This window comes from Schistocerca nitens, chromosome 3, assembly GCF_023898315.1.
Source record: "Schistocerca nitens isolate TAMUIC-IGC-003100 chromosome 3, iqSchNite1.1, whole genome shotgun sequence".
NCBI lineage: Eukaryota > Metazoa > Arthropoda > Insecta > Orthoptera > Acrididae > Schistocerca > Schistocerca nitens.
Genome location: NC_064616.1, coordinates 308,674,827 through 308,696,895, shown reverse-complemented (window position 1 = coordinate 308,696,895; position 22,069 = coordinate 308,674,827). Strand labels below are relative to the sequence as shown.

The window sequence follows — 22,069 nt, the reverse complement described above, 5'->3', positions numbered from 1 at the left end:
GAAACAACTGGTTAATCATACTTAAACTGAATGCAAAACATTGTGCTGAATAATTCAAACAATACTGGAAAGAAAGAAAATTGTAGTGACTGGGGTGCAATCACAAAGGAAGTCTCCTAGAGTTCAAGTCTAGTCCTGTATATTTAGGGTGTTTGTTTTACCTTGAGACAACTAAATAGATCAAATGACACATCATATGCAAAAATTTTCTAGGTGAAAAGTTACTATTAGCAAAGAGGACATCTATCTGTGCTATAACGGGTCACCTCCTACCCATACGTCCTGCATGGGTGAGGACAACTTTGTATTTTCAAATGGGAGCCCACAATTTTTACTGCATATTTGAATACTATACCAAAAAATATGTATGTTTTACTCAAGCCATTGTTTTCCATTCATGGTAAGTGGCTCTGTAATTGACAAATATCAAGCGTGCTTGTTTTTGCAGTTAAGGAACAATATATTTGGTTCTACATTTCTTGTACTATGTAAATGTAAACTTTCATATTCTAACAGTTGATAGTTATGTCCAAAACTAACTTTAGCATTGCAAGTTTGATTGTGAAGTACAATATGATTACCCATTTCAGTGTCTGGTTACAAACTACATTTAGAATGTCCAGGAACAATGACACAGATGTAATAGTTATGTTCCCATCAGGATGCTTGATACTGGTGAATCCCACTGCCTCTCACCATTGGGATGCTTGATTTCATTCATGGACATTTTGCCTTATTACAGTGGTTGTGGTTTACATTCCAGCAGGAGCTGCACAGTGGCCTGTGTGAGAGTTATGGCAGTTGGACGGAAACACACACCGAAATCAGTCACCCTGATGATGGCGGGGTGGCCACCAAATCACAGAACATAATAATATATCAAACAGAAATATAAGTTACCATACATATAGCTTATTTGCCAGAAATTTCAGTGTCTAGCCATATTAATTGTACTGTACAATAACATTTGCTCTACTCAAGTAACATTTGAACATGAATACCAACAGTTAGAACACAATAGTTTACATTTACACAGCACCATCTACCAGGAATAGGAAACAATAGTATGAATAAACCGTAGATAATTTTTGGTGTACAACCCGAAAACAAATAGTCATACTAACAATTAATGTAGCAAATGAACAGGAGTCAGTAAACAGGATAGAACACTCCAAATTATTGGGTGTTCTTATTGATGATAATGTAAGATGGAAGAAGCATATTACTTCGCTGCACAAAAAATTAGGTTCATCTACTTTTGCTCTTCATATAATTGTTAGTCTTGGAAACAAAATAATCAGCCTCCTACATATTTTGGATATTACAGCTAAATAGTGTTTTATGGAATAATTTTCAGAAAATATTGATTGTACAAAAGCAAGCACTAAGAATAATATATGGTGTTCACCCACAATCATCTTGCAGGTACCCTTCAAGGAGTTTCGCATTTTAACTGCACCTTCACTGTATATATCCAGACACCTATCTGTTGTCATTAACATGTGGTGTGTTCACTCTTCGACTTTTTGATGGATTGAACTCTGCAGAGGACACTTTTAATTAAGTGCATGGATGTCTGTGGAAGAATGGCAGCTAAAGGGCTGAAACGAGAGAATGTAGTACTGTTGGATGCTGGCATCTGGCATGAAGTCAACATTCTAACTCCATTGGGTTTAGGTTGGGACTCTGGACTAGCTGCTCCATTTCAAGAACGTTATTGTCCACAGATTATTACCTCACGTGCTGCTTCATGACAGGGTGCACCGTCACACTAATACAATCACCACCTTCAAACTTTTCCTCTACTATTGCTGTAGAATGTGTTCATATTCTTTTGCATTTAGGGTTTTCTTACACACTATAAGGGGATGACACCCTAAACATGAAAAACTTCCCCATACCATGACATTAACTCTGTGCTTTGTTGTTGGCTCCACACATGATCACAGGTAATGTTGCCCAGGTCTTTGGTAAACCCAAACCCTTCCATCGGATTTCCACGGGGTATAGAATGATTCATCACTACAAATTGCTCATTTCCAGTCATCCACTGTCCAGCGGCATTGCGCTTTACGCCACCTCAAATATCACTTAGTATTGACTACAGAAATGTTTAGCTTATGAGATGCTCACCATTGTGCCCCATTTTTTTTTTTTAAATTCCCTATGCACGGTCATCGTGCTAGGTAGACTGGTGGTAGCCCCTTAGAACTCACGAGTGGTTACTTCTGGTGATTCCATATAACGTTTTACATCATCCCCTGCATTGTTCAATGGTCGCTGTCCATCAGTACATAAGGTCCACTTGGCCTTGGTTCACACACACACACACACACACACACACACACACACACACACACACACACACACACACTTGTCCAATAACATAAAAGTTTGATGTGTAACAAAGCAAATTTTTAATCTAACTTAAAATCATTTCTTCATTTTAGTCCACACATGAACTTCCATTTAAAAACTTGTAACACGTAAAAAGAAAAAAGAAGTTTTAAGTGTAGATGCACATTTGAGGATGTTAAAACTAATCATGTATACATATTTCGTAAACTAACTTGTTTCACATCATTTCAATAAAAAATTCATTCAAATGATTTATGGAACATGTTACTAACTAAGAATGTTTGTCCCTATTAAGCCAACTAACGACTAAAATACATTCACTTTCCTGGAAAGGAAGGAGTATTAGGGTTTAACATCCCATCAAGTTTACATCTATATGATTACTCTGCAATTCACACTTAAATGTTTAGCAGAACCACTTTGAGACTGTTTCCTACTGTTCTACTCTCAAATTGCACTTGGGAAAAATTAACACCTAAATGTTTCTGTATAACCTTCGATTTCTCTTATTTTATCATGACGGTCATTTCTTCCTAATTCGGTAAGAGTCAACCAAATATTTTGGCTTTTGGATAAGGAAGCTGGTGATTGTAATTTTATGAAAAGATCTCCTCATAAAAAAACATCTTTGTCTCAATGTTTGCTATGTCAACTCACTTATCTGCAAATAAAACACAGTCTTTTGTTTGCCTCCTTAAAATATTTTCTGTTTGATGGTTCCAGTTTAAATTGTTTCCCATCATAATCCCTAGCTATTTCATTGAATCTCCACCCTTTAATTTTGTATCATTTACTGTGTAACCAAATTTTAACAGAATTATTTTAGTACTGATATAGAAAACTTTACACTTTATATTGTTCATAGCCAATTACCACTTTTTCACCATATAAATCCCTCGTTTAAATCATTTGGTAATTTGTTCTACACCTCTGATAACTTAAGTAGATGGTAAGTGGCAGCAATGACAGAAAACAATCTGAGGGCGGCTCAGATTGGCTCCTAAATCATTTATATAAATTAAAAACAGCAGACGGCCTATAACACTTCCTTTTGGAACATGTAACTTTAGTTCCCTTACATGACATCCCATCAAGGGGGAGTGGGGGGGGGGGGGGCAGCTGGTGACCCACAATGGTTAATTGTTTTGAAAATAATTTACTACCAAGCACAGTCACACTGATTTCAGACAAAATTACTGGTTTCATTTATCATTGGCCATCATCACATCATAAAACGTATTTCAATTTTTTGTCTGCTATATGTAGTGGACCCCTACTTGATGGATCCTGACACCTCTCCAAGGAATCGGCAGCCTATACAGCTGCAGAACTGTCTCAGCATCTAATTCTGCCCTCTGCTTGTTCTATACCAGAAGTCCACAATGATCCTGTCAGTGATTCTGCGGACAGTGAACTCCATCATCATCTTGAAAGCAAGGGTATGGAAACCAGAGAGAATTTGTTCAGATCTTAAGTGACATACACTGTTAATACTGACATAAGCCATCATCTGTAGTTGGCCTAACCTTGTATCTTCACAGCATCCTGAAGGACCCATTCCACATTGGTGATGACCCTGCTGTATGCACACCGGATTTCTTCCCCTCCATGGCACCATATCCCTAAGGGGGTCAATCATGTACCTAATACTTGAGCTCCAAACTACCAATAATCCCACCCTCTGTGAATGTTGAAACATTGAGAAGTGAGAGGCATCCTCTGGAACAGGGCAAATAACTACAGCTGGTCCAGAATCATTATTAGTCATAGACAGCACCTGAAACATGTTTGTCAAACGAACTAGGAAAGTCTTTTTGAGCCTGCCACACCTAGAAATGTAGAAATGACCTCTCACTTGACCACAGATGAAGGTACCAAGGTGAATGCAGACAGTAACCAGGTTAACAACAACAGTAGACCGGTCGGAAGATGCTTCAGACACGCTGAATATCCTGTGGATCTCCACGTTGTGTACCCCACAGTAATGCTCATGGAACTGCCCTCAAGCTGGAGCTATGAGTGGAGGGCCTACATCTCACTTCACATTTGAACACAGCATTCAGAGCCCCTATCCATACTAACAATTGTGAAAATCTATGCTACACATTTAATATATGCAAGTTTATGCATCATAAATACACAAATGCACAAAAAATTGAAATTAAATTGGAATACCTCAAAGACAAATCCAAATAAGTGACTCACTTTTACTTAAAAGCTCTTAATACAATGAACAATCAAACAGTCTACATTGCTAGCATTGCTCAAATGGTGGTTGGCCCCTTACTCATGTCAAGGTCATTAGAGACAAAGCAGAAGCTCAGATTTAGAGAAGGAAATTAGCCATGCATTACGCGATGGAACAATCCTGGCATTTGTCTTAAGCAAATTAGAGAAACAATGCAATACCTAAATCTGGATGGCTGAACTGCTGTTCTCCCAAATGAGAGTCCAGAGTCTTACCACTGTCCCACTTCACTCTGTTTCATTTTGCTTTGTTTATTGGAACCACTTCCACAAAAAGTGTTACCGTCTAGCCATCTGTGAATAGTGAACTTGCGTTGAAGAGCTACACCACTCAGTATTCTGAAGTCCCTACACATGCCTTCAAAAAAGGAACTACCCTCCAACAGTGGCCCCAAATAGTACAATTACAGTCTATTTCAGTGTGCTCAGGGCGGAGAATTATCCTCCCCAAATTACTTGCTAATATTCCAAAAAGTGGCTTTCCTATACCAGTCCAAACTACAAAATATTCTGATTTGACCTTGGGTCATTCCTGTTCCCTATCTTTTGCAACATTGAAGTGTTTGAAAGACTACACCCTATTACAAGTACAGGCTGTCCATAACTAAAGGTCCTGCTTCAAAATGTTGTAGAAAGAGAGTCACTGCTCAGAAAGACAAATTTGAACAACTATTATTGATGCAGGGAGAGCATTATGGAACAAAAAAAATTTACCAGTAGGTGGCGCTTTAAGCATCTTAATGTAAATGGGGTTGGCTACAAATGACAGACGCATTGCAATACAATGGCTATGGTTTGAGATGCACATTACACCATCCGTACAATTCAATGAGCATGACAGCACAAGTTCAGCATTCAATAGTTGCGGCACTCTCAGTGTGTGTGGTCGTGACACATTGGATGGGAAAAATCGGTTTTTAATGGTCTTCACAATAAAAACTGCATAAAAAGCAAAATGATATTGGTTTCTAATTACTCTGGGGCCAAAAACCACATAAAAAGCAAAATGGCATTGTTTTCTAATTGTCATGAGACTATTTTCTGACACAAGTTGAAAACATTAAACAGCATGTTCCACAACTGATCAGAGTGTCTCAGGGTTCACATTCAGAATGTATTGTGCAATGCATGCCTTCATTTCAGCTATGTTGTTTATTGGAGCACTGAACATAACATCTTTCAGATAACCCCACTGTCAGAAGTTGCACAGATTAAGATCAGCTGATCTGAATGGCCAGTATGTAGGGAAATAATGGCTGATAATTCTAGTATTTCTGAAATACCTCTGCAACAGCCACTTCCCTGGCTGTTCAATGTGCAGAGGAGCATCTTCTTGCCTAAAAATGATCATACACACCCATCCATGCTGTTGAAAGGTTAGAATGATACTGGTGTATAAAAGACTCTCATAGCATTTACCAGTGATGGTACAGGTAACAGGAGATGCAGGACTTATCTCCTTGAACAAATATGGCCCTATTATAAATAATGCCATCAATCAACACCATGCAGTCAAAACAAATGCTCAAATGTGTGTGAAATCTTATGGGACTTAACTGCTAAGGTCATCAGGCCCTAAGCCTACACACTACTTAACCTAAATTATCCTAAGGACAAAAACACACACACACACACACACACACACACACACACACACACACACACACACGAGGGAGGACTCAAACCTCCGCCGGGACCAGTCACACAGTCTATGACTGCAGCGCCTTATACCGCTCGGCTAATTCCACGCGGCACCATGCAGTCACCTTTGTATAATGAAGTGGTATTGGTTGATGTGTGTGTGGATTTTTCACTGCTCAAAGTTTTCAGTTCCACGTATTGACATGTCCCTGGAGATATAAATAGGCTTCATCTGTCAACAGAATGTTCCATTGCCATTCATTGTCCACTGTCATAAGAGCAAGAAATTCCAGAGCGAATGCTTGTCTTGCTGGCAGGTCAGCAGGAAGGAACTCTTGAACATGGGTGATTTTATATGGATATCAATGCTTGGTGTTTCATAGAATTTTATGCATTGTGCTCACAGGCCTGTCCAACATTTGGGCAATCCACCATGCACCGCATGTTTGCGGGCCACCGTTTGACCCCTCCTGCAGTGCTGTGGTCACATCTTTGACAGATATCAAATCAACTGCTTTGGTACCTCTGCCACATTGCACTTTAAAAGAACCTGTCTTTTTGAATTTTGTAATCATTTTCTCCAGACCTTTAGCAGATGTCGGACCAGTGCCTTTTTTAATACCCTTCAGTGTCTGGAACTTCTGCTGGGATTACTAGCATACAGTCACCATTCTTGTAAAAGAGCTTCATCAACAGTGTGTGATCCTTCATGGAGTGTCTTGGACACAAACTGTGGAACATCCATTTGCCACATGCCTGTTGTGCAGATTCCGATGCTTACAGTTCCATCTATTGATCAATGTTTTGTGATTTTCTGTTTTGCTTTGTTTTTTCATTTGTTCCATGACACTTCCCCTTTGATGTTGTTGCACGGTGTTTGAGTTTGTGGTCATTAACACTGACCTCAGATTTTCCATTACCGTATTTCTAAATATACATCTGTACTCCACAAGTATGGCAAATGACCCATAATATAACAAAATAATCCCTCCCTTGCATATGCTATATAGGAAGAGAGACTGTTGATACAGCTCTGTATGTGAATTTCTTTAAATTTACCATTGTGACCATATTGCATTATGTAATATGTTTCTTGGTTCATTTCAGGATATGAGCCCTTAGAATTTTAAGTGAAGCAGTCAGTGATGTGCTATGTCTTTCCTGTAACATCCTCAACTGGAGTTTGTTGAGCATTCTCTCACTAATTAAATGAACCTGTAATAATAGACACAACTCTTCATTGATTTTTCCCTGTCTCCTGTCATCTGACTTGGTAAGAGTCCTATGCCATTTAACACGTACTCAGAGACTGCCTGAATGAGAGTTTTGTGTGTTCTTTATGTTTGAATTATACATTCTTAGGATGCATCCAATAAACCTGTCTGACATCCATCTTCCTTACAGCGGCTCCACATTAAATTGCTATGTACAGATATTTCACACTTTTGACTAATTTCCAATTATCTAATCTTACCTATTTATGTGCATTATTATATTTATTTTTGTTGTGAGCTAGCTGCCGACAATGCACCAGTCACTGATTAAACATATCTCTGCTTTTCAAAATGCTTTCCAAACAGAGACACCTTTAGGTACCCAACCTCATCATACGCAAACAGCTTCACAGATTTGCAGATGTTATCTGCTGGGTCATTTACATGAACTGGTCAAAATGTTTTGCACTACTTATATATTCACAAAGGTACATGGGTCATCAAATGAAAAATGTGACAGATGGGAAAAAGAAAGTAAACTGATTATCACCATAAATATTAATACATTTATTTCGCTGAGAGACAAGATGGTCAATGCCTTCATGGAAACATACTGGCAGTTGCCTACGGAATCATGATTGTGTCTAGACATGCACTTCTTTGGTTGAAACCAATTGATAGCTATGAAAGTTTTTCTCCAGGGCTCCAATAATACGGAAATTGCATGGGGAGAGATAGGGACAGTATGGAGGATGTGGAGGAGCTTACCAGTGAAACCTCTGCAAAGTAGTTGAAACAAACTCGGCAACAGTAAGCTCTCAAAGATGTTGCCAAAGTTGTTTAGAGTACGCTGCAAAAGTTTTGCTGGGAAGACATCACATATACTCCATAACTCTGTACAGTCCTAATATTCCATGCTGACAACCCTTCTTGCATTAGAGTTGTAGTGCACACATAGTCTAAGCTCGAAATGACCCTTCGAAGCATAGTGAGAGATTAGACAATGAACACATGCTGTAGTGTCTTAGTCACATTCAAGGCACAGCACACTTTATCAAATTACATTAGGATTCATTTACTTTTACGCCCAATAATGTAAGGAAAAGATAGATAGCTACTTACTGTAAAGACGGCATATTAAGTTGCAGTCAGGCATAATTAAAAGACATTTTACACACTAGCTTTTGGCCACAGCCTTTGTCTGAAAAAGCAATGCACAAATGCACATGAACCACCCCCCTCCCCCCCCTCGTTCCCCCCCCCCCCCCCCCACACACACACACATACGCAAGCACACCTCACGCACACATGACCGCCTTCTCCTGCAGCTCGGACTGAAATGCATTCTGGTCTGAACTCTTGGAGGTAGCAGTAACGTGTGCCTGTGGTGTGCTTGCTTGTGTGAATGGATGTGTGTGTTTTCTTTTCTGATGAAAGCTGTGGCCAAAAGCTAATATGTAAACGTCTTTTGTTTGTGCCTGTCTGCAACTGAATGTGTTATTTTTTTACAGGATGTAGCAATCTAACCTTTTCTTACATTCTTGATATTCCAACCTGGAGTTTCCATTGTTTGATTTTTACTTTTTCCCTATTATGCAGGTGGATGTACACTGTCCAGGACATGCAGTCGGATGTTAGTGTAACACCATACATATACACACATCAGCAGGTATGTACATGATAAAAGCTGTGATTCTCTTTGACAGGCAGAACTGCCACCAGAGTGCATTAGATTTGTTCATGTTTTATGTTGTTACCCAGCTTGGTAAGGTATGTAAGGAGTGTGAACAGCATCAGATATTAAATGATCACCGTGAAAAATACACAAGCTGCATACTCACAAGGGACAGAGTTCGAAAGGGACCTCATTGTAGGTATCTTTTTCGCCAACTGGTCAAATTGTGCAATATCCACATTTGCGGGACATTTGGATGTGACAGTGGTCCAAAGTTGGACTACATGGGAAAATGAGGACTGGCGTATTCATTGTCAGGGTTCCGGTTGACCAGCTCTGTGCTCCCCAAGGGAGGATTGCCAGATTGTGCTCCGTGTCCATTGAACTCCTTCACATCTATGTGTGCCATCCGAGAACAAATAATGGACACCCTGAAATGCTGTCTCTAATCCCACAGCTCTAGCCAGAGATTATCAGCAGCCACATTATGGAATTATTATCACATCTGTGGGCTGCCACTAACTCCACAACACAAACAGACGTGTTCAGAATGGTGCTGTGACTGGGAAGCATGGACTGCTGAAGAACTGCAACACATTGTGTTCAGCTACGAATTGCATTTCTGCACAACCATGGACAAGCATAGCAGTAACCTGGGGAGGTTCCCACTCTTCCAATGTTTCAGTGAGGCACAGTGGTGTTATCCTGGCATAATGGTGTGGGAAGTCATCAGGTATGACTTCAGGTCACAGCTGGTAGTGACTGGGGGAACTCTGACAACACAACTGTATGCCATGAAAAATCTGTGCTCTCATGTCGTATCTCTCATCCTGTTAAGGTACTCTAGGACCAGCAGGATACCCAGATCTGTCCATAATAGAGGAACCAGCTTGGGCATCAGCTTCATCCCTTGATTTTGTAATTACTGTAATAACATCACATATTCTCTCAAGCCATGATGTTTTATTTCCTCCTCCCCTTGTCAGTGCTTGACTTTTTTAGTCAAGCTGTATACATACAAATTTCCTGTGACTGAAAGAGTATTGGGAAATGGGTATCCAATTGAAAAACAAAACTGTCATGAGGGTGGCACAAAACTTTTCCAGCAATTTATATGATGTGTGTTAACAGATCCTTCCTTTGCTACAACCAGGGTTCAAATCTTTGTCCTGCCTTCTGCAGTTCTCACTGAGGCGATACAATATGCAATACGGCACATTGCAATAAAGGTCGCACAATGCAATGGTTATCTGTGCAACACTCAAGTTTCCACAGGAGCAATGTGACAACAACAGAACACATCAGGCGGTAATAATCTCACTTGTGGCACATCACTGCCAGCCTTTTGACAGACAACTTCCAGATACATCACCTGTTTACGTGTGACTGGGAAGAGGTATGACTCTCTTCCAGTGTTAAAACAGTTTTGTTATTTTAGCTACATTTGGTATGCATGCACAGCCTGAGGAGGAGGAGGAGGAAGGGGGGAGGGGGAGGTAGTAGGAATAGGAGGAGGTGATAAGTGTTTCATACCTTGCTGGAAAGGAGGTCATTAGTGATGGAACACAAGCTCAGATCAGGGAAGGACGGAGAAGGAAAGTGACCATCCCCTTTGGAAGGAACCATCCCACCATTTGCCTCAAGTGATTTAAGGAAATCACGGAAAACATAGATCAGGATGACTGGACACGGGTTTCAACCATTGTTCTCCATAATGAAACTCCAATGTGGTATGACCTAAAATGCACCAAATGTAAACTGCCCAGTGACTTCATTCTTTTACTGCAGATGTTCCAAAATAAGCTCTGCATTTTACTTAATTTCAAAGTATCACAATAACTACAGGCAACAGTGAAAAGAAAACCACTTAATTATCAAGCTGTGATATCAGACCTACAAGATGCAAAAAAATCAATTTTTATTTTATCAAATAGTTTCCTCAAAATCAAATGAGAATGATGGCATAGCAGAGAATACAGTGAATGACGAAACCAGTGAGAAACTAACTACAAATGTGGCTGTAGCATTGCTTCATCTACACACAATAAGTTTTAAGATACATCACACAACATGAAATTTCCAGCCCAGTGTATCATAATTTCAGTTTTCCTACTTCTTTTCCCCCCACGAAAAAGTAATTCAACTTTGTCCGGAGCAACCGTAATTCCTTATTGCACTGGGTGATACAACAGAAAATCATACTGGGGTTGGATCACTGTCATCCCACCATGAACCAGAGAAGTTGGTTCAACTGCATTTCTACACCCTCCGACAATGTGGGTTGTTTCTGCGTCATATCATATCATCTCACTACATGCTGTGCCTAATGTTTTCTACAGTTTCCCTAAACTGATTAAGAACAATTTCAGGAGGGTTCCTTTGAGAAGACCACAGCCCATTTCCTTCTCTATCCCTGCAAAACCAAAGCATCTTCTCTGTTTCTAATGACCTCATCATCAAAAGAACATCAAACATTAAGCTTCCTCCTTCACAGTCTTGTTCATATTCTATGTAAATATACAGGATTTTTGGGCCTATCCCATCGGATTTGCTAGATATTCATGATGACATTTTCAATATCTGCTTCAGTAAAAAATAAAATGTCACAGTATGTATCCTAGTTCGTCAAACAATTGCTTCCTTAGTCAACAATTTATCTTTTAGACCTACTAAGACAGAAATATGCAATGTCCCATTGTTTCTTGCAGAACACAACTTGCTTAATTCTGAAGACATATGTATGACATAATTCAAATCTACCCTCTGGCCTTTTCTTAGCTTCATTGTTAAGTGCCATTAGCTAGACTCACAGCAGTAATCTATTTTCATATTACCTATCTTCTCTGTTCTAGGCGCACAAATAACATCAAGATGCATACTCAAACATCAGTTTTCCTTTTTTGCTCAAACTTGTGCTTCTATTACCACAATAGTGGCCATCATGTTATTCTGCCTTTAAGTATTAAAGCAAGATTTCAGTAGTGTGATTTTCAGCTTTTTCACTGAGCACAATGCATTTGAAATGGCTGTTATTCTTTTATATAATTTCAATCTTCCTGCAACTCATAACCCCCCACCCCCCCACCCCGACAGTGTCGTTCAGTGAACATTGCACTGAATATCCCAAAATTTGCAAATCGCAAATTCAGATATGTGGACCTCTGTGTTCTTTCCATTCATAGCAGCACTGTGAAATAACAGCTTGACCTCATTATGCAGCCTAGCAAATTTAATATCCTTTCAGCAACAGAAGAGAGAAGGCCACTACAGATAGATTTCTGGCTACTAGCTCACATATTCTGTTGATTTTCCTTTCTAGACACCAAAATGGATTACCTACCGAATCCCACCCTCCTGCAGTTCATGGAAGCATGAATTTTAAGACTATATGGTGAAACACAAATTGTGTGGCACCCAATGTCAAACAAGCCTTAAAATTCCTGTAGCTTATTAAGATGTTATAGCACTTTGAACTGGTACCTGATGACATTCAAAATATGTTTCTTAAATTTAATACCCAATGAATATGGAGGCCAGGACAACCATTGGACTGCCGGCTGGTGTGGCCGAGCTGTTCTAGGTGCTTCAGTCTGGAACCGCGCAACCACTACGGTCGCAGGTTCGAATCCTGCCTCGGGTATGGATGCATGTGATGTTCTCAGGTTAGTTAGGTTTAAGTAGTTCTAAGTTCTAGAGGACTGATGACCTCAGATGTTAAGTCCCATAGTGCTCAGAGCCATTTGATTTGTACCACTGGACTACACAATCATGGTGATGTACAATTATGACCCTGTGAAATGGACAACTGTCCTCCTGGAGAAATAACCTATTCAGTGCAGGAGAAATCAGCGGCAGAGGCATGCAAGTGGTCAGCAATATCATTGACATAAACGGTTCTCTTGCTGCCTCACATAACTGCCATGTGTCCAAGCGAAGTCCTGGTAAATCTCTGTCATAATTCTAGCATTACTAGTATGTACGCTAAGCAGCAGTTGGACTAGACACAAGATACTTACTAGCATGTAACATCCTTTTTTCCCCAAGATGATTGCCATAAGACATCATGGCATGTACTCTGGAATGGCTCTCAAATATTTTCCATTCTCAGGACCTGTAACCATTCAACTGCCGAAAATTGCAGAGATACGTTGGAGCTGGGTCCAAGGTGCACACATCTCATTTAATGTCATCTTTTGTGGGTTTGATAGCACCTTCATAGCCATGGAGTGTTCCTCAAAACATTCTGGCACAATTTGTAGAGATGAGATGGAGTATTGTCTTACTGGAAGTACAGGTTGCATGTGGAGTGATGTAAGATAACAAATCAATGCACATAATTGAACAATAAGTAACTTTACAGTCTGCTAATAATATGATATGGCATACATTGGGCACCATTTAATCCCGTGTAAACATCATCGCGAGAGTACCTCCACCACCTTCTTCAACTGTGACTCATTGGCAAGTAGGATGTATGCCACATACTTTTGACATACTTCCAACCTGCCATTGTTTTGTAGGAATGTTAACTGCTAACCATTGCTACAGGTGACTTTTTCCTGAGTGTCCAACAACAGAGTTCCTATGCCGTCAACCTCCTTGCCCTGTAACATGTGAGAAGACAAAGTACACATGTGGGACAGCAATGATGGTAGCTGTTCTGGATGGTAATTTCCAAACTAGTAGTCATTGTTCAGCACTGAATTGGTGATTCGCTTAATTAAAGCATGTCTGTCTATCCACTGTGGCAATCTGCAATAATCATCGACTACTCCTATCATAAGAATGCCATTACTCATGGCAAATAACTTTGGCAGTGATGGTTTTACCTGAATCAAGATACTCGTGGTCCATTGTTGAGTGGCAGCAAGTGAAGCGCCCAGTATCAGCATCACCTAAGTATAGGAGTGTCCCAACCAGCCGTGATCATGTCCACTGAAATTCTGCATCAGACCCATCCTGCTCTCAACTGTCTGACAGCCCAGTCACATGACAGGGGTATATACACACTTTTGTCTTGGCAAGAGGAACATTCTCTCTCAAACACAGCAACAACTACTTCTGCATCATGGGTTCACAATAGATCAGAAACATGGTTTCCCATCATGAGGTTCCTGGGGCCACTGCAATTGTAACTTATATTGCTGGCTTGTTGGGCACTGAACACTGCACTTTTAAGCACTTAAGCATTCCTCAGAATTGTACTACACTACAATTTCCAATTTACTGACCTGACAAATCTTCAACATCATGTTCCTGATGAGGTATGGGCTTACACTGCCCTCTCATTTACAACCCATTTCAAAATCTTTCATACAAGTTTGAGAGGTAATTCTGAAATCAGCATATGAATATCCAACAATTGTCAGTGCATGTGTACTGTTCCAACTAGCAGGTAACAGTCTGAATCCTCTCCAGGTGCCTTACTGCAATAATTCTCCCCAGTCAAATGATACCTCTATATCCTTGCCTACAACTGTACAAAGTGGGGGAGGGGGAGCGGGAGTCATAATGTTTTATCTGTTCTCTGTATTCAATAAGCAGTGGCCTCTTCAAAAAATTTGTTATTCAATTCAAACAGCTAATTGACCTGTATCTTGGAAGTGCAACTGGTTCAAAATGTACAGAAAATATCACCTAGTAGCACGTTTTTGTAGGGGTAATAATGAATAAGAAATTAAAATTGAGACTGCAGTGAATGAATCAACAACCAGGTTGGGTTTGGAAAAATTCTTCCACAACTGTGGAGACAATTACAGTTGTCCTCAAATTATGAGGACGAATGAACAATTTTAAGCAATTCTGGGTGAAAAACAAGAATTTGTAATAAATGTCAAAAATTAACGGAAAGTGAAAATTTTCAGAAACACTGTTACTGTTCTTGTAGTGCATTGTTACCAAATTCCCAAAAATTAGGAGACAACAACACGATTAAAATAGTAAAACCTATAGAAAACATAATATATAACAAGCAGGGCCTGGCAAGAAAATAACTAAATACAAATGGATAACAAAGAAATTAAGACAACCTAAATGTAAACCAGAGAACACATCAACAGCGGGGCAGGGAAACATACATAAAGGATGTACAAAGCAATAAAAATTATATAAAATATATTAAAACAGTCAGATATGAAAGTGTAAGAACAAATACCACCTAAACAAGATGAAATAACAGAAAAGAAATGATAGACACGGTAGCACAAAAACTGCTCTATATCATGACTGTTGTTACATATCGAGCATAAATTAATGGCTCGAAATCTGAAGGAGTTGGATTCGAACCTTGATCTGGCAATAAGGAAAGGAATCTCCCATGATATCTTTAAAGTATTGCCATAAGATGCTTGAATAAACAAAGCTATTGTGCAGTACTTCTTCCACCATTATCAAATCATAACTAACATTTGTTCTATAACAATAATTCTGTTTACACGGCACAAAATTAGATTAGTAATTGTCTCTCCAATTTCTCTAACCACTGGATGCTGGTTATGGTTCCAATTATCCCATAATGTGTCATTCCACTACAACACATTTGGAATAATTGCTTTTCCCATACCCTACTGCTTTTTGTACAGGAAAGTTTTTTGGTAATTAATGTGTGTTCCATAATGTATGTACAAAAAAGAACAGATTTTTTTCACAAAGTGTTTTCACTCTGTGTATTCACTACTCATAAAAATCAATCTCAAATGAAGAAAACACCTGCCACACAGGCAAACAAAATTTATTGGTAAAAAATTAATATGTTTGACAAAAAACAAACAAGAGGACATTCAAACATTATCTGACTAATTATAATTTTATAAAAATGTAACAAACACATTATATTTCATTTTATGTAACAGAGACACAATTAGATCTGAAGTTCCAAATAATGCATAGACATTGACACATGAAAATAACAGTTGTAAAACTGATTTTTAAATGCAACATTATAAAAATAAGTTGATCACATCACTTTTCATTTTAACTGAAAAACACATGATAAAGTCTTCAAATAGCATATAAAAATTAAATAATATCAACTGGCTTTTAAATGCAACAGCACAGAAATGAACACATTAGATTTCTATTTAAATAATTAAATAGCATACACCCACATACACACATTTAAATACTTATCCATTCTCATGTTCTCTGAACCTCAGCTGCACCAATCTGCTTAAAACATTCAAAATAGACCATAAAGTAGCAGACACAAATTATACGAATATACAGATTAATGTAAAAAATAAAGGCGTGATATCAGCTGGCCTTTAACTCAAAGGTCAGAAATAACACGATTATATTATTTTCAATCTAGATCTCTCTCTCTCTCTCTCTCTCTCTCCACAAACACACACAAAGCATGCAGACATTTGACACCTTTTTTTTTTTGTCACATGACAAAGTATAACTATAACAATCATATATTTATTAGAACATTCAAGGACGAACAACAGCTGTGTAGAGTATTATTTGTTATTACAGGACACTTGAATTAAAAATAAATATTTTGACTTCTTTACAGTTTAACAGTAATATAGCAAGATCTGTATCACAACCAGAAAGTATGAGTATCTGTGAGATTCATAAAATTATCGATGCAATAACAGATTCAATGGACATAGGAACAACTGAATAGCACAAATTTGTTACACTGGAGTTCCATAATCGCAGCACTTGACAGATAGCTGCAGTAAAATTCTTCATGCGATGGTGTCAAATTAATAGCACTGGCAGGTTTGCTGATAGACGACACCAAACAGATTCTTCAGTGCTCTTCAACTGAAGCCAGAATAGCCATTCTATACAACATCAACAAATGAAACATTGTACTTCACGCTGCAAAAAATGAAAAGGAATAAATCAAAATTGGCAAACACAAATACTTGGATCGTGCAAAAATTATACAGGACACTTATTTCATCATTACTTTTAAGGAGTTGTGGACTTTTACAGTTTACAACACTGCCAAGACTGATAAGAATACAATCATCCACATGAAATGAACTGAAACTTGGGTAATGTGCTTAGAAACTAAAGCTATCCTAAATCCGAAAGTTTGTTTAAACATGTAGTGCTTTACTATGCAATGTCCCACAGGAGGTTGCATGCTCTTGGCTTTTGAACTGCTTTACCCAGCCAGTTACACTAATGGTTGTGATAAAATGCAGTTCCAAGAAGCAATAATCCAAATTTTGAGAATGTGTACAACAGCTCTCTTTCATTCCATGCAGCAGTCATTTGTTTCCAAGTGCATGCGTGCGTGCGAGGTGGGGGGCGGTGCAAGCATGCATTGTACATTTTAAAGTTGACTACAAACCATGGGGTGACATTTTGGGGGGTACATTTTTCCAATAACCACCAATGAATACAGAATAGATGAAAATTACACAAACAGAAAATGTTAAAAGTAACTCACATGGTGAGTAGCTTAAATGGGATTAAATATACTGAGTGACTGTCAGGTGTATGATTTAATTGCCAATCAAATACATGTAATGTAGCCTTGTTGTAATGGTCATTCAATTTTTCTATGTCTATCAGTGATCACAGTTATATATGGAATTAGGTGAATTTGCAGCTCAGTAATTCTATGCACTTCACAGCTATTTAACATACTGATAGAGTTTGAGAATATGGTGTACTGTGTAAACTGTGCATCCCCCCCACCCTCACCCCTCCACCCCCACGCCCACAGGCTCAATCAGAGACTCTAATTGCTGCTGCATGGAATAAAAGAAAATTCCTATACACATTCTCTTGTCCATACTGTATCTCTGAACTGCATTTATTGAGAACCAATAGTGTACTCACAGGATCAGATGTTAATGACAGCAAGAGAATGTGACCCTCTCATTTCTTTTAAAATTGTTTTTTATACCAAGTTTTATTCTTCTAATTACCTACTCTTTGTGTAGTCAATAGGTCCCACACTAGCTACCAGTATGCTTTATTCTTCTTCTTGTTGTTGTTGTTGTTGTTGTTCTGTTCCAGCTTCTGTAATGCAATTTTATCATAATAGTGTTGTTCTGATTCTTTTGCAACTGAGTTTTAATATTATTACCCAGTTTGTCTACAACTTGTGTATAAAACTTCTTACTTCTGTTTAATTATTTCCAGTTCTACTTTTGCAGCATCAACCAGGAGAGCTGCTGCAATGTATGTTACCAACACAGGGCATCATGGGTGTGGAAATACAGCCTACTAAGATTCTGGTGCCTGAAAGGCGTGCAGACAAGTGTAGCATACATCCTTGGAAGGCCCTTCTGTTACTGTGCTCTTCTCTCTGGACAATATTCCCGTGCACCCTGTAAGATATTCATCAACTCCCCTAACCAGCACAATTATTGGACCACTCCCCCATTTAGCAGGATTGGACCATGTCTGTTCCTGTCTACATTAGTGCAAAATTCCTTGACCAATAGGTACTAAAGGGGGAGGTAGAATGGACACTATTTGGAGAGATGAAATCCAACACCTCTAAGACTGTTTTCTCTGCATGATTGTGGGACACTATTGTAGTTAGAGGGCACTATACAAGATAATGAAATAAGTGTTAAAGGCTATACATCCATAGATGTCTGATCTCATGACAATTATCATACACAACCTTTAGAGCATGTGAATGAAACTTCACTGATATGTGGCCATTCCTTCAGGACGCTCCATTATAGTTCTTTGCAATCTATAAAAATGTTAAAGCTATCTTGACAAATTCAAACATATTAAGTAACTGTCTCCAGCACAAGCAACTGAGAACAGCAACCAGCCACATGTAAGTTAATTTTAAAAGATGAAAGTTTTGAACATCTTCAAATGGCTGCAGCAGGGATTTTCTGTGAGGTCTCTTCTTGGTATGTGCCCTGAGATGAACAACTTGGCATTTAAAATGGATGGTATTGCACTTACTAACCAATCAGTTTGATAAGCCACTTATGTGTTGTCTGTACCTGATTGATGCTGTCTTCGTAAGATAACTGGACAAAAAATCAATCACCCCAGTGCACATGCACAGATGAATTGTTAAGCCTTTGCAGATGGTGCAGTGACAGTCACATGCTCAACTGTGTATGCACTGATTCTACATGAGCATTTGGAAGTAGCAATCAGAGACACATTTATGTTTCAAGTGGTCATTGTACATGAACATGGATAAATTTAAGGATGTGATACAGTGGAAAAAAGAGGCAATTGTGTTTAGCCACATCTATGACTATACAATGTGGGAAGTTGCTGTATTTGTTGATGCTTCAAGGTGGAATGTTCAACATGTATACACGCATCTGTGCAACACATGTGGCAGCAAAACATGTCATCAGAATTCTGGTTGAAAAAGACCCTGACTGAGATGGTCCAGTGATGTGTTTCACAGCTTGAGAATCAAAACTAATGCCAAACACGACAGGGATTGTTGCAGTCAGTGAATGAAAGTCCATCCGCATCTGTTAGTGGGAGAACATTGTGACAGGAACTGGACATGCAATGAAAATTTGAAGTTGGTTAGCTTGCAAGAGGTCACTGCTAACATGGGCACATAAAGATGTGTGTATTTGATGTTGCAAGTGGTCAGTAGCTGACTGGTGGACCATAATGTGGTCTGAAGAATCACGTTTTTGCCTGTATTCAAATGACGCACATCGTCTAGTGCACCAAAGGCCAAATGAAGCATTTCATCCTGAGTCTGTGCAAGGTCAGGGTCAAGCCAGAAGTGGGTCTGTGATGTTTTGGAGGTATTTTTCTTATCATGAGTTGGGCCCACTCCCTGAGGTAACCACTAACATGAAACAGAAACATTCTGAATGATTAGGTGTTGCTTCTCAGCTAAAATGTGCATCATGAGTATGATATCAATACATCTATTTTTCAGGACAACAGTAGTAAAGTTTATTGGGATGGAAGAATATTTGACTGATTTTCTGAACACTACTCTACCCTATTACATCTTGATTGGACTGCAAATTCACTTGACTTGAACTCCATAAAAATTCTGTACAGCATGTTGGAACAACACTTAAAATGCCAACATCAGTATACCCATTATTTGGTGGAAATGCATGATCACATCCTCAGTGAGTGACTTAACCTGGATGTGACATATCTGCAGAACCTTGTGGACTCACTTTGTAACTGAAACCAAGTAGTTATCAAGTCTAGGGGCAGAATGACATGGTATTACAGGATGTTCATAATTTCTTGAGAGAAGCGCTTATAAAATGAATGCAGTTTTTCTAAACAAAATTTTAGGTACATGCAATATGATGAAACTAGGCTGTTCATCTAAATATGATGAAATAAGCACCTCTCTCATTTCTTGTACCCAACCAGTCATTAGGGGGACTCAACTTATTCTCCAACTTCATGCGAGAATTGAGAACAAAATTCTTCTACAATTTTGATGCACCAAACACAATTACAGACACTATAAAAAGATGTGGGCACAATAAAATATTTCATTGCTATGATGCGACACCAGGAGATACAACAAACATTGCCTACACAAGCAAATTTCATATTAATCAGTCAATATTACCTGAGCCCATTTTGTGCAATATTATGTACATGTGAGTAAAGAGAATAATATGATACACACTACTGAGTAAATAATAATTATATAAATTATGCACATATGAATACAGGCATATAATACCACATTAAGATACCATAAATTGTATAATCAATTTAGTTATAAGTTACAAAATAGTAGGCAAATACTGACGGCATGTATTATTAAACATTGAACAAGAAGTGGCTCATGGTTTCCATATTGGCAGAAGGTTGCAAATCTGTGAGCAATGTTGTCAATTTCTCAAGGTTGGATTGTTCTACTGACAAAATACATGTTTTCGGCAGTCCTGTCTAATATATGAGGGTCATTCAATAATTAAAGAGACAAACTGGTCTGAGGGAGGGAGGGGGGAGGGGGGGGGAACTGTTAGTAGGGCAAGTTTGATACTTTTATGCATTTATGTTGGCATCACTGGGATGAGCCCCGATTAGCTGATGTATCAACATTGTTTTGTTTATAACCCCAAAAATATATTTCAAGATGGCAAGTCCACTTGAAATGTCCACATTAGTTGAACAACATTCTGTTGTTCGTTTTTTTAACTTGCTGAAGGTGAAAAACCAGTGAATATATATAGCAGAATGTCTGAAGATTATGATGAAGGTTGTATGAATCATGCAAATTTTTACAAGTGGATAGGGCAGTTCAAAAATGGTCGTGACTCAGTGACTGACGAACAGTGTTCTGGCCGACCAGTTGCAGTTTAAACTCCCTCACTTGAAAGTCGAATTGATGACATTATTCGTGACGAACACCATGTGACTGTGGAAATGATGGTTAATAAGATTCAAGTTAGTACTGGTACAGTTCATCATTGCATTATCTGTAACAAGCTGAAGTACCTCAAAACGTGCAAGATGTGTCCCAAAGGAGTTGACATGGCTACACAAGGAAACAAGGTTGAGAGAGTGCATAGAGCTACAGGAACATTGAAAGAGACAGTGAGCACTTCCTCAACAAAATTTTAACTTGTGGTGAAACTTGGGTTCACTATTATGAGCCAGAATCAAAAAGACAAAGCATGGAGTGGAAGCACACCAACTCACCTGTCAAGAAAAAATTCAAAACCCAAGCATCAGCACGAAAAATAATGTTGATGGTGGTTTGGGATGCAGAAGGTCCAGTTTTTTGTGATTATCTCAAAGAGCACCATACAATGAACAGCCAACACTGCTTGGATTTGCTTTTAAACAAGGTGAAGCCAGCCATGAGAGAGAGACATCGTGGATCTCAAAGGAGAGGTGTGATTCTCAGCAAGTCAACACACATTCTCATATTGCTCAACTAACCCATGAAACCATTGACATAATGGGCTGGGAAGTACTGCTTCATTCCCCTTACAGTCCTGATTTAGAACATAGTGATTACAATTTGTTT

General features: G+C 38.8%; 1 protein-coding gene across 5 annotated transcripts in view; it reads right to left on the bottom strand.

Annotated features, from left to right (window-relative positions):
• Positions 1-16,445: 16,445 nt before the first annotated feature.
• The window catches only part of LOC126248280 (protein lap1), a 160,183-nt gene continuing 154,559 nt past the window's right edge, over positions 16,446-22,069 (bottom strand). For all 5 annotated transcript variants that reach the window (XM_049949126.1, XM_049949124.1, XM_049949130.1 and 2 more), the window contains one exon: positions 16,446-16,965. The gene's annotated coding sequence lies outside the window, so the exon portion shown is untranslated. The remainder of the gene's footprint in view (positions 16,966-22,069) is intronic.